We start from the raw sequence: 13,302 nt of genomic DNA on the forward strand, positions 1-13,302 counted from the left end.
GGAAAGCAAATTGCCTTCCCTTGACTCCTGGAAGTGTGCCACCACTGCAGCACAACTTGTGAAGGGAAGGGTAGGCATTTAAACATGTCTCCTTCACTCTCTAAAGTTGCCCTGCAGTGGCAGCATGCTTCCAGGAGTCAAGGGAAGGCAATTTGTGTCTCAGCGAGGGAAGGGAAGGCAATATCCCCCATTGCCTTGGCAATCCTCGATGCCAGTGTGTCTGGCTCATGCACCTCTCCCACAGACTACACAAACCTCCATGGGAAAAATGGCAGTCCATGGACAGTTTGCAAGTGGTGCAATTGCACGGACCAGGCTCACAAACCACAAACCAGGCCTTGGTCTGTGATGAAAGCCCGTGCCCATCCCTAGTCACTAGACCATAGTTAGGGTTATTTGATGAACATCTGGAAGCAACAATGGAAAGAAGGGCTATGACCAGGTCATTGGTTACCCAAATCAGTCCCTGTGTCAGGGCAAGCATGTGAGGAGCATTGTCTACACATGTAAAACTGGAACGAGGGGTGATTTCTCACTAGAGCTGCCTCGCAGCACAGCGCCGTTTGCCCCGACACAAACATGTCAATTTCACACCTGAAGCTCCGGGGCTGCATTTTGACTCAGGGCTTCGCCCGATTTCCTCCGCAGTTTCGTGATCCTGGTTTTTGAGGATCATGAAACAGCAGAGGAAATCAGGCGAAGCCCGGAGTCAAATGCAGCCCCGCAGCCTCGGGTGTGAAATTGACATGTTTGTGTTGGGGCAAACGGCGCTGTGCTGCGAGGCAGCTCTAGTGAGAAATCGCCCCACTTTTCCATACAGATTGTTTGAGTCTAGTGTATTCACAGTTCCTTGAATTGTACAATAAGTGACCTCTGGAAGAGCATTTTGGAAAACAAGTCCTGTGATTATTTGAAGGAATTGGGTAGGTTTACATTGGAATAAACTGAATATACATGATCCCACATTTCAAATCCTTACAAACTTTCACATAGAAGAGAGTATGGATTTGTCTTCTGCTGGCCTAGCAGGTAACACTAGATCCAATGTGCTTAAGTTATGGAAGTGATGATTTCAGTAGTTAAAGGATGGAATAAATTTCAGGGGGGGTAGGATCTTCCTCACTGGAGGAGTGGACAGCCATTTGTTGGGGATGCCCTAACTTTGGATTGCTTGTTTTAATTGGCCTACATTATCTATATGGCTCCTTCCAATGTATGATTTCTTAATGATTTTTTTTCAACAATAAAAATAGCCACCTTGGGGACTTGCAGAGACTGAAGCACAGTATATAAATAATTTAAATCAGTTGCAAAACCTCAATGGTAATTGTGCTTTTTTTAAAAAAAAGAAAAAAGGAAGAGATGAAACACTGAACAGTGCATTCCCTTTGATATATCATGCGGCAAAATCCCATAGGAACAAAGTGTTCTGGAGCATTCCTACCTAACCTTCAGGCACCTTACTAGATCCAGGTGACAAAATCTAGGACATTATTTTCTATGAAGAGCATCTGCCTCTTTGGCAGACTCATAAAACAGTTGTATTGGCAGCTTTGGAGTAACCTCTGCATCTGTTGCGTAGTGCCTACCCTTGTCCTGGCCTGCTACGTTATTTTACTGTGATTCAATTTGTTTCTGAATAATGTCTGTAATTTTATGTGATTAAAGCTCCCACACAAATCACCTATGAGATCTCTAAACCAATCTTGCTATGGTGATATGCTGGACTTATTAACAATCGACAATCTTCCTTTCCCCACCAGCAAAATATTTATTAAAAGAAGGAAGGCTTACAGTTTACAGTTGCCACTTTGTTCTGGATTAATGCCAGAGAGAAGGCCTTTTCAGTGACAACCCAACAATTGCACCTGCCCCCCTCACTTTCAATCTTTCAATCTTCAGGAGGCAGTTTAATGTAGGACAGCATTTGACTAAGTTAATTTTTAATTTATTGACAATCCTAATTGAGGTTACTTTTCAATCTCTGTGTAAAGCTCTTAGGACAAATCATTTGTAGCTTTGAGGCTGGATGTCATCAATATGCCGATGATACCAAGCTCTATATACCCTTATCCAAATCTCCTGGTGATGTGGTAGAGGTCCTGAATTGCTGCCAGGCTGTGGTGGTAAATTGCCTAAGAGTGAAAAATTGAAACTAAACCCTGAAAAGACAGAGGTGATGCTGGCTGGGACAGCAGAGATCTTGAAGGACATTGAGCACCCCACTTTTGATGGAGTTCAGCTGACCCTCATTGACTCAAGAGTGCAGGGGTTATCCTGGATCCAACTTTATTACTGGAAAAGCAAGTTACTGAAGTTGCACAAAAAGCTTTCTTCCAACTAAGCCTAGCCCAAAAGATGGCCCCTTACCATGATACAGCTGATCTGGCCACCTGGATGTATGCTGTCCACTCAAAATCAATTTGGAAGCTCCAGGTTGTGTAAAATGCCACAGCTCAGCTATTATTGGGAAAATAGATGGAGCACACATATTATTTCCATCCTGCAGGTGCTTCACTGACAGCCCATCAGTTAATAGGCTCAATTTAAGGTATTAGCAATCACATACAAAACTCTTCATGGCCGAACCCTCATATCTGTGAGACTGTCTTCCCTACATTCCACCACAACAGCTTTGCTCATCAGAGCAGGGTCTTCTGTAGGCACCAGCCTGCAAATGGGCAAAATCAACAACTGCCCATACATGCGCATTCTCTGTTCTGCCCCCCACCTTATGGAACAGCCTGCCTGAGGAAGTTGGGAAGGCTCCCATTCTCCTGGCTTTCCACAAGCTATGCAAAACTGAACTATTCAAGAGGGCTTTTATACACAGGCAACAGAGTCGCACTGTACAAACAGTTTCACAAAGTTACTTGGGCAAATTATCAGGGACTGTGGTCTATACTCCTGTGAGTAGCTTGCTAAAACTAGGATCCTGCTATGGAATTTTGCATCACTTAATGTATTGTGTTAGTACTTATGCTTTGCTTCAGTTCTGTTTTAGACTTCTGTTTGGTTCTACAACCCAAATCCTATTGCATTGTTTATTGAAAGCCACACCTGTGGATTGTTTTGTTTTGTTTTGGAGCCCCTGGAGGGGATTTTTTGTTATTTTTTATCAAACTACAAAACTACTACAGAAAAAAAAGGGAAGGGGGGACTACATATATAGGATAAAGCAAAAGAACCCACTACTAACTAGAAACCCAAGAGAGGAGATCTTCACTAGCTTAGTTACAACAAATCTTCACTTCACTTAGATTATTATAAACTGAGTCAAACATTTATATTACTTTCTTTTTCTTTCCACCTGTGGATTGTTTTGATTCACTCTGTTTAATCTGCTGTTATTTGATTCACTCTGTGTAGTCCAAATGAGAAAAGCAGACTATAAGTAAGGGAAAGAAACAAATAAATGGACAATGTTTTGGTCTTTCAGGGTTTTTTTAAATAATCATTTTATTTACATTGTGTTTTAGAGGTTATTAGTTCATAAGGTTGCCATGTCGGAAATGACTTGATGGCATTTAACACACTTACACAGAGCCCCCTTGAGCTCCACAAGATAGAAAGGTAGCTAATAAATGTAATAAAAATAAATAATATATATAATCCATCTTCCTTTTGTGTGTTCCCTGCTCCCCTCCCCCATGATTCTCCAAACCACCTCTGATGTTATGTTTTTATTTGGTGAGATATATCTGTTGGTTGTTTCCTTACATGGCATTGCATCTGTAACCCTGAGCTCTCTTTGCAGCTCTCTTCTCCTAGCAACAAATCAGCTGCATGAAAGTGCTGCTTTGCCTTTGCAGGCTAAGCTGGGACCTTTGCAGTGCATTTCTTTTAAGAGCTGACTCCCCCTCTCCTGCCTTCTTCTTTGACCCCATCTGAAATCTTTGTTCCCACCTCAGCCACAGAGAAAATTAGAGGTAAGGCAGCAGCAGTGTGAAAGTTCCTCCAGCCTGCCCTTTATTGCTTTCATAGGTTAGCTCCTAGTTCTAGCTTGTATGAATATCTGCCACTACTAAAAGCTGGGAACTGTTTTGGTTAAGATTGGTTGGAAGTGGCTAGTAATGGCACTCTTCCTTCTCCATCCTTCTCTTTCTTGAAAGAGCTCCTTATGTGATGTTTCATTCAACAAATAAGTTTGCAGCAGCATCTTTAGCACAGGCTACCTAAGCACTGGTGTTCTCCTTGGCACCAGAGGTTATGATGCCTTCCGCACAACAGGGCACAGAATCAGATTCTTTATCTTGGCCAATTCCAGATCTTTGCCTTGGCCCCTTTCTATGTGATCAAATGTGTGTTAAGGATTGTGTTGGAGAACTGTTGCTCCTGCTGGGAATGATTCAATGTTCACCAAATTTACCTTGTTTTCAATACCTGGTCATTGTTGAGTCATGTACCTCTCATGATTGTCTTGACAATTTGCTCACAATCCAAAATGCCCAAAATTTAGAGTATTTTTGTGTTTGCACAGTGCTGGCATTCAGCTGAAGGCTGAATAGGTCACTGCTGTTGATGAATGTTCATAATTTGTGTGGATTACATATGCTGTCGGGTCTCTATGGAGAGGTTGTGTATCATCTAAAATCAATTTGTATTGGAGTTAATGTGCTCTTTTTATGTCTATGTAGTTGGCTACATCTATCAGTCAGTAACATTTGTCATGTTACCACATGCTCAGAACTCACAGGACTCAACAGGTGTCAGTGCAAGAATCTGTATTGAACATGCTTGATGCTGATAGTCTTTTATGAGCTTTGATTGGTTACCCAGGTGTGGCCTTTGCTGGGCACATCTAGATTAGATTATTACAATGCATTCTACACAGGGTTGCCTTTAAAAAGCATTTGGAAAGTGAAGTTGGTACAGAATGCTGGAGCCAGGATGTTGACTGGAGTGGGTCATGGGGACCATTTCACTCCACTCTTGGCTCATGTACATTGGCTACCTGTCTCTTTCCAGGCACAGTTCTCCCAGTAGAAAGCAGACAACACTACAAGCATCTCTTCTCCATAGTCACATAAGTCTTCCACAGCTTGATGTCCAAAAGAAGAGGCAAAGAATGTATAAGTAAAAACTATGTGATTAATCACCAGAATCTGGGATCTCTCTGTATTATGGTGGGGTCAACAGCTAGCCAGTGTGGTATAATGGCAAGAGTTTTGGATTAGACCAGGGGAGATTTAAGCTTGAATACCTACTCACTAGGAAACACTTGGGCCAGTAATTCTTTTGCAGCCTAGTTTACCTCACAAAGCTGTTGTATGATGATAAAATGGTGAAGGTGTAGTGGTTAAGAGTGCAGACTCGAATCTGGGAGAACGGGGTTTGATTCCCCACTTCCCCATATGCAGCTGCTAGTGTGACCTTGGGTCAGTCATAAATTCTCTCAGAGCTGTTCTCTCAAGAGTAGTCCTCAAAAGAGCTCTCTCAGCCCCACCTACCCCACAGGGTTTCTGTGATGGGGAGGGGAAGGGAAGGGGATTGTAAGCTTCTCTGAGCCTCCTTCAGGTAGTGAAGGGTGGGGTATGAATCCAGTCTCTTCTTCTTCTCTTCTTCTTCTTCCTTGGAGAAAGAGAATGCTAAAAAGGCAATACATTAATCAGATGGAACATGTGAGAAGTGTACAAACCTATGTGAACATATAATGGGAAGGGGTGTCTGTTTGTCAAAAATGGTAATTACTTCCAAGTGAAGCTATGCTTTTAAAAGTTACAGCTCTACATAGAATAAAGTCACGTCCAAGGCTGGATATACATTACAAGTTATCCTTTACTGTGTCCTAAAATAAGTTTGTTACACAATGAAAAAGTGTGGTGCATTTTAAAAATAAAACAGAGAAATTTACTCATGAGATTGTTATTCGGATGGAATCACATGCTGTCTCCCCCAATATTATAATTTGCACTGGGTCCGTAGAAATCATGTTTGAGCCCCTGGATTAAGTAATGAAAAAGTGGACCCTACATTATTAGTAATATAAAGGACACCTATAGAGGATTCCAGGGACACAGATATTTCTATTTCAAATAATTCTCTAAAATTGTCCCTGTCCTATTTTTCTTCTCCAGCTACCACCAGTGGAACAATGTATGTTCTGAAAGTTCTGAACTCAACACTTCCATAGAACTTCATTGAGTTTGTAATTTGGTCAAAATACTTTCCAGACATTTTGGATTATTTTACAGAGACTATGATAAGAAAATGAATGAACTTATACAGTTGGCATAATGTGCAGAAAGGAAATGGTACATTTAGCTGGTTATCAAGTGATAAATTTCATACTTTATGTTTCAGCTATGATTGATGTATGCCAGGCAATCATATGCTTGACCCATTTTACTAACTTCTGCCTGAATGTAGATTATTCCTGTCAGAAGCTATAAAAGTTTTGAATGCCAATTCCAGAGAACTGATTTCCATAACTTTCTTCATTGTGTAGAGTCACTGCTGCTTAGATTTGTCAGGATTGCTTCAGTCTGCAATATGACACCACTTACAGCTGAGTATCCCTATTGATTTCAGAAGAAAAAGGCCAAAATTGCCAAGTAAGATTGTGTCACTGGATCACTCTCAACTGAGTAATCAATTGTGAGGCACAGGTGGGGTTGACTGAATGCACATACGTATACCCCAAGCAATGTCTAAACAGTAACATCATTGAAATATGGAGAAAAAACTAGGCTATGAAAAACATCTGCAATGCTTTTGCACTGGAGCAAGGCCTAATGGGTTGGATATAGCCAACTTTTATTTCTCAATCTCACCCAATATCCCTTCTTATTACAGGCCCTATCCCACATGGCTTTTGTCCATGAAGGCCCCATGGTCCTCAGCACAGACTTTTTGAGTGTTCGAAGGGGATCCTTGCCTCCTTTTTTTTAACTAGTTAATAACTTTGTGTGATCCAACTGCATATCTTGGACAGAAAAGAAAAGGTATAATTTGTGTACATTTATCCAGAAGACATAATTGTTATCTGTTTATGGCTGTTTTTCACTGTATAGCAAACATATGAAAAGAGCTAGCATGGTGTACTGGTTAGAATGCAAGAATAGAATCCATTCTACTATGGGTGACACTAGGCCAGCCTCTCTCTCTCCCTCCCTGTCTTCCTCTCCCTCTTTCAGCCTAACCTACCTCATAGGTTGGTTGTTGTAAGGATAAAACAGAGGAAGAGGCAAAGGGCGAATAATTTTGCAAATTCCTTTGGGTCCCCATTAGAAAGAAACTCAAGGTATAAAGAGCTAAAACATAAAAATAAAGAAGAGCTATCCAATCTTTACATGAAAATTATAGAGGAATTTTGCAATATAACCTGATTGTTCCCATGAGACTGCCTTATAGTGAATCAGACCATTGGTCTATCTGTCAACTCGTACAGTAACTCTCAGACTCGATAAGTCCTTTTCAGTAGGCTTTATTTTAGAAGACAGAAAAGTCACATTTAAGTTGAACTCTTTGCCAGAACTAAAGAATATCACAAAGTTGGGAATTACAAGACCTTTGGTCCAGCCCTCATACATACATCAGCATTGCATAGTAAACAGGTGCAGTAATACAAGACAATTATAATGGTGAGAATGTTTATCATTACAGACTTTCTCGGAGGCCGGGAGAAGGTTGAAAAGCGAAAGCTTCCACCGGCCTCTAGAGGAGGTTCACTTGATTAGTGTTACGTAGTGCAGCTAATCTACAGTCACTCAGACATGTCTCAATCCTCCTCCTCACAAGAATGTCAGAGAAGGAACCTAGCGGACAGATTGATAACATGCCAGCAGGTGCTATATGGAGTATGGGAACAGGAGTCATGAGAATGGAAAGGGAGGAGATGGCTGAAGCAACTATGATATGGATTAACAAAGCAAAGCTATGTACATCAGAGAACCATGATTACACTTACACAGATCCAGTGTCTCAAATACAAGGGCAAGGGTCCAATTCTGACACTATCATGATCAATATTGTCTACATTGACTAGAAGTAGATCCCCATGGTCTTTGGGACACGTCTTTCACTTCACCTATCACACACTCATTTTTACTGGTGAAGCACAGGATTGAACCTGGGACCTTCTGCATGCAAGCAGATGCGCTACCACTGAACCCTACTCCATTCAGGGAGCATGACTGAGCAGGGAGCATGACTGAGCAGGGAGCATGACTGAGCAGGGAGCATGTGAAGCACACATCCTCTAGCATGGCTGAGCATTGACATCAAAATCCCATCTAGAGATGCAACATAGCATCTCTCTGTCAGGCACTGGAAACTCTGAAGTCAAGCCCGGGATAAGATAGCTAGGGGATCAGAAACAGGCAACAAGTTTATAGTGCATGACAGAAATGTGGTTAAGGTCAGAACAGACATCAGGAATACTCAAGGCTGTCCAGGGCAGAAGCAAAGGTCAAGATGAAATGGGGGTGGTGAAAAGTGCTGTGAAGTCACAGCCAATTTATGGCAACGCTGTAGGATATTCGAGATAAGACTAAACAGATATGGTTTGCCATTGCCTGCCTCTGTGTAGTCACCCTGGAGTTCCTTAGTGGTCTCCTATCCAAATACTAACCAGGGCCAACCCAGATTAGCTTCCCAAGTCTGCCAAGATCTTGTCCTAACCTGGGCCATTCAGAAATAAAAACTAGCACAATCTTCACATTGCAGATCGGTTGCCCAGACTAAAAGGCCAGCCTGGAGGAAGCTGCTCCTCTAGACTAGATATTATTGGATCCTTTGGTCAGCTGCACCTAGCAGCTCTCATTGGGCCTCTCCAAGTGGGGTGCACTTCCTTCTCTGGCCATCTTCAGGAGGGTGTCATAGTGCAGAGAAGATTGAACTAACAGTTCTCCCTGAAAGCTGCCAGGTTTGATATTGGGCTGTTGGCCTCAGGTTCTGGGTACAAGCCCCCATAGTATCTGATACTCTTCACTCTTTGTCTTTCCTTTTTCTTTCTCTGAGGTGGCGAAGACAGAAAGGTTGAAGCTGAATCCAGAAAATACAAAAGTGCTGCTGGTCAGGAAAGCTAGTGTTTTAGAGGGACTGGATCCATTTGTCTTGGATGGAGTAGAGTTAGCTTTTGCAGAGCAGGTTAAACCAGCTATACAAGCTGCCAGTTTATTTAACAGCACAATTTAAATTTCTGCGTATGTTGTTTAAAGCCAGTAGTGATGTAGGACCCAAATATCGAAAGGACTGTCTCCTCCTTATGTCCATTTATTCTCTTCAAGCTGCAGCATACTGGCTGTTCCCCTACTTCAGGTAGCCTGCCTGGCATCAACCACAACTCATTCCTTTTCCATTTTAGCTCCCACTCTGTGGAACGGGCTCCCTTAGTAGGACAGCGCCATAATTAGAAAATGGCTCTGCAAGACCATTTTGTTTGCCAGTAATTTTAATGAGGTATAAAGTCCAAGCGTCTTTTGTAGGAAGGGAATATCTGGGGTTGTATTCTGTTGGTTTTAAGCTGTGATGTTTTAAGTGATGTGTAAACCACCATGACCACAAGGAGAGGTGGGATATAAATACCTTAATGAAGAAATAAATGCAGTTTCTCTATTAAGGCTACGATAATCTCTTGGATGAAAGATTTGGGTAAACATATAGAGATAGAGCAATGGTCTAAAATATGGAAATCTGCAAAGTACATGAGAGCTATATCATATAAGGAAAATATACATAAAATGTTGCACAGATGGTACTGGTCTCTGGATAAAATAGCTAAATGTTATAGTAATACATCCAACCTGTGTTGGAAATGTAAAACCAATGTCTGGACCTTTTACCACATGTGGTGGAAATGTAGTAAGATACAAAACTACTGGAAAATGGTATGCAAAATAATTCAGGAAATTTTGGGTATGAATTCGGCTTTAATACCTGAAATATATTTGTTAAATATGATTCCCAATGGCTACAATACACAAGAGGTGTATTTGGTGGCTCAAGTGGTTAAGACGCTGAACTGCAGGCTGTGGAAAATCAGTAGTTCAGCAGTTTGAGACCCAAGTGTGCCACATGATGGAGTGAGCTCCCATCTCTAGTTCCAGCTCCTGCCAACCTAGCAGTTCGAAAGCAAGAAATTGCAAGTAGATAAATAGGTACCAGTGGGAAGGTAACAGCGTTCCGTGCACGTTGGTGTTTAGTCATGCCGGCCACATGACCATGGAAATGTCTTTGGACAGCGCTGGCTCTTCGGCTTTGAAACAGATATGAGCACCACAATCCTAGAGTCGGATTTGACTGGCTTTCGAGCAAGGGAACCTTTACCTTTACCTATAATAACTGCAGGACGTTTGTTACTGGCAAAGAATTGGAAATTAGATAAATTACCCTCTAAAGAGGACTTAATGGTAAAATTGTTAGATCTTGCGCAGATGGATTATTTGAGTTTAATACTTCACAATAAGAATAACAATGTACAGAATAAAAGATGGTCTAGGGTATATAATTGGATAAAGCAAGTTATGGAAGAATCGACTCTAAACTTTTATGTAATCTGTTAAAATGGAATATATTCTTTTTGAAAAACTGGAAAATAAAAGTATATATATATATAAAAGAAATAAATTCAGTTTCCCACAGGTAGTAGTACTGACAGAAGCTCCATAAAATTGTTTTCTAAAACAGATTTGTTACAGATGAGACTACATTGCCCATCTACGTCATGGAGTATATTAGTTGGATTAGATAAGAAAGCATTACAGACAATGAAAACAGATTGCTGATATCACAGGAATCTTCAGTGCAATGCAATCAGGAATGAATTATTTTCCTTCCCATATATTCATCTTCAGAAAACATTTTTTTTAAAATTGCAGAAAGTGGATTCTACTACTTCCTTTTCTGTGGGAGAGCCTCATTGTTCTTTTGCCTTTAGGGTGGCCTAAGACATGGTTGTCGTAAATGCTCTATGTGATATTGAAACTGTCATACCAATATGCCTGATGAAAGATAAACTGAAGTGCTTATTGGCATGTGAAAGGAATGGAGGAAATAATATTGTGAATATAAATCTAAAAAAATTCCTGGGTACAGCCACTACATGATAATCATAGCAGCAACTTGGCTTTTAAATGTGCTTAATGAAAGGAGTCATAGAGGATCAGCATAGAGATACAGTAACTAAGAAGAAACAAATCAAAGATTGTAGAAAATGACCATGTGATATCCTTGAGTTCAGTTGGGGATGTCAGCTAAGGATTAAATAGCTTCTGTTTTCCTGTCTATCCCAAGTCATCATTTTTTTTTGTCCAGAGATTTTAAAAATTACTTTAAAGTTTTCTAATGATCTCCACAAACATCTTAGATGGATTTCTAAAAGGCTTAGATATATGGAGGCAGATCTATCATTATAGCTACAATAAAGAACAAGTTCGCAACTGCAGAGAAAATTCTGTGGAAGGAAATCCATTTACTCTAGTAGGTTAGCAGAGGTGGGAGAAATAAATAGGTCCCATACATGCAGAGCTGTGTTCTATAAAGTTTACAGCACCAACAGGATTTCAAGAAGCATTAACAAACTGTAGACATTTGAGCAGCAGACACCTCCAGGATATATGACTTAGAGGCAAGCAAGAAATACAAAAAGAAGGCAGACGGAAACCAGAGAAGCATTCAACAAGCTCTGAAGACTAGAAAGCATACCTTACAGCTCCCACTAGAGTTGTAATAGGGCTATGCCTTCTACTGGTATGGACATCAATCAAACTGCTCTCATGCTTTCACTTCTCCAACATAGTATTCCTCTTTTTATTTATTAGACCATTTATATCATGTTCCCCATGACCCAGAAAAATAATTAAACCCATAAGCAATCAAGATTGAACAGACAACAATATTGGTTAATGATAAGGGTTGCTAGCTGAGTTTTTCACTCCAGCAGAAGCAAAAATGGGAGGTAAAAACCACAGAGATCTGGGAAATTCTTGGAGCACCTGATGTAAATTTGGCTACAACCAAAAGTGATATCATGTGACATCACTTCACACTTCCCATTTTTGTTCCCACTGTAGTGAAGAGTGACAGCAGGAGTATAAGGAGTATAAGGAGTATAAGGAGCCTGTAACCTAGTTGATTTTTTAATTCTGTATGCCTGAACTGCAGCAATTGCTCATAGTACGTCTTTACTGCTCAGTAATGCAGTACTTATGACTAAACTACTGATCTATAGAGTGAGTTAAAGGTGCAGTAACTAATCCCAGTTGCAAAATGATTGTGTTAAAAAGAGAGATAAAGAATCCCTAGAGAATAAGTCTCAAATGTTTTCACCCTATAATTAATACATCGCTTTATATGAGGAAATTATCCCGATTGTTGTGAGGGGATAGGCAGATGCTACCTTCTGCCTTTATCTCTTCCTTCAATGCCTGCCTCCAGAGGATAAGGTGCAGTCAGGCAGGCAAAATCCCAGACCAGAGATGAATAGCAATCACATAGAACCTAGTGCCTGTATGATCAAGAAGGTTCTCTCCAAGACACTGGAGATGGTGCAATCATTGTTGGAAAGTGGAAACGCTGTTCACAGAAACACAGGTGGAGATTGCCCTCTTTGGGAGAACATCTGCTAATCTCTCTGGTTGGCAGACCAGTTAGATTATCTTCAGAGTCACTCTTTCCCCCTGCTGCCTCTTCCACTTTCTTTCTCTCAGCTTGTGAGACTATAAAAGCAGATAACAATGTGACAGAATAGCAGTAATTACTGAAGAACATTTTGAACCTGTCAAATATTTTAGTGACTAGGAATAAAGCCCGTTGTGGAAATAAATACAATGAGCTCCAGAAAGAGGCTCTGGGAGAGTGCCAAGGCCTTTGGCACTCATTGTCAATGTGCTGTGGTGACCACAGCAGGGTATAATGACACAGAGTCCACCATTTTCTCCAGAGGAACTGATCTCTGCTACCTGAAGAGCAGTTGTAATTTTCAGTGATCTCCAGCCCTCACCTGGAGATTGGCAACAATTGTTACTCAGGAGGAAATGGCTGGTTTGGAGGGTGGAGGCTATGGCATTGTACCTGTCTGAGGTCCCATCCCTTCTCAAACCTCACCCTCTCCAGGCTCCACCCCTCAAATCTGCATGAATTTCCCAACCTGGAGTTGGCAACCCTATCTCCTTCCCAGCCAAGCATCAACCTGCCATTATCTGCCCCTCTGATTTCAGCTTTGCATCTCCCACCCTCCCTCCTGGAGATCAGTGAGTTCCACCCCTCTCCAGAGATTGGCAACAGTGGTTCCCCAGGAGGGAATGGCTGGTTGGGAGGGTGGAGTCTATGGCATTGTACCTTTCTGAGGTTCCCCCCCCC

Source organism: Gekko japonicus, unplaced genomic scaffold (assembly GCF_001447785.1).
Source record: "Gekko japonicus isolate JY-2015 unplaced genomic scaffold, Gekko_japonicus_V1.1 scaffold638, whole genome shotgun sequence".
In the NCBI taxonomy this organism is placed as follows: Eukaryota; Metazoa; Chordata; class Lepidosauria; order Squamata; family Gekkonidae; genus Gekko; species Gekko japonicus.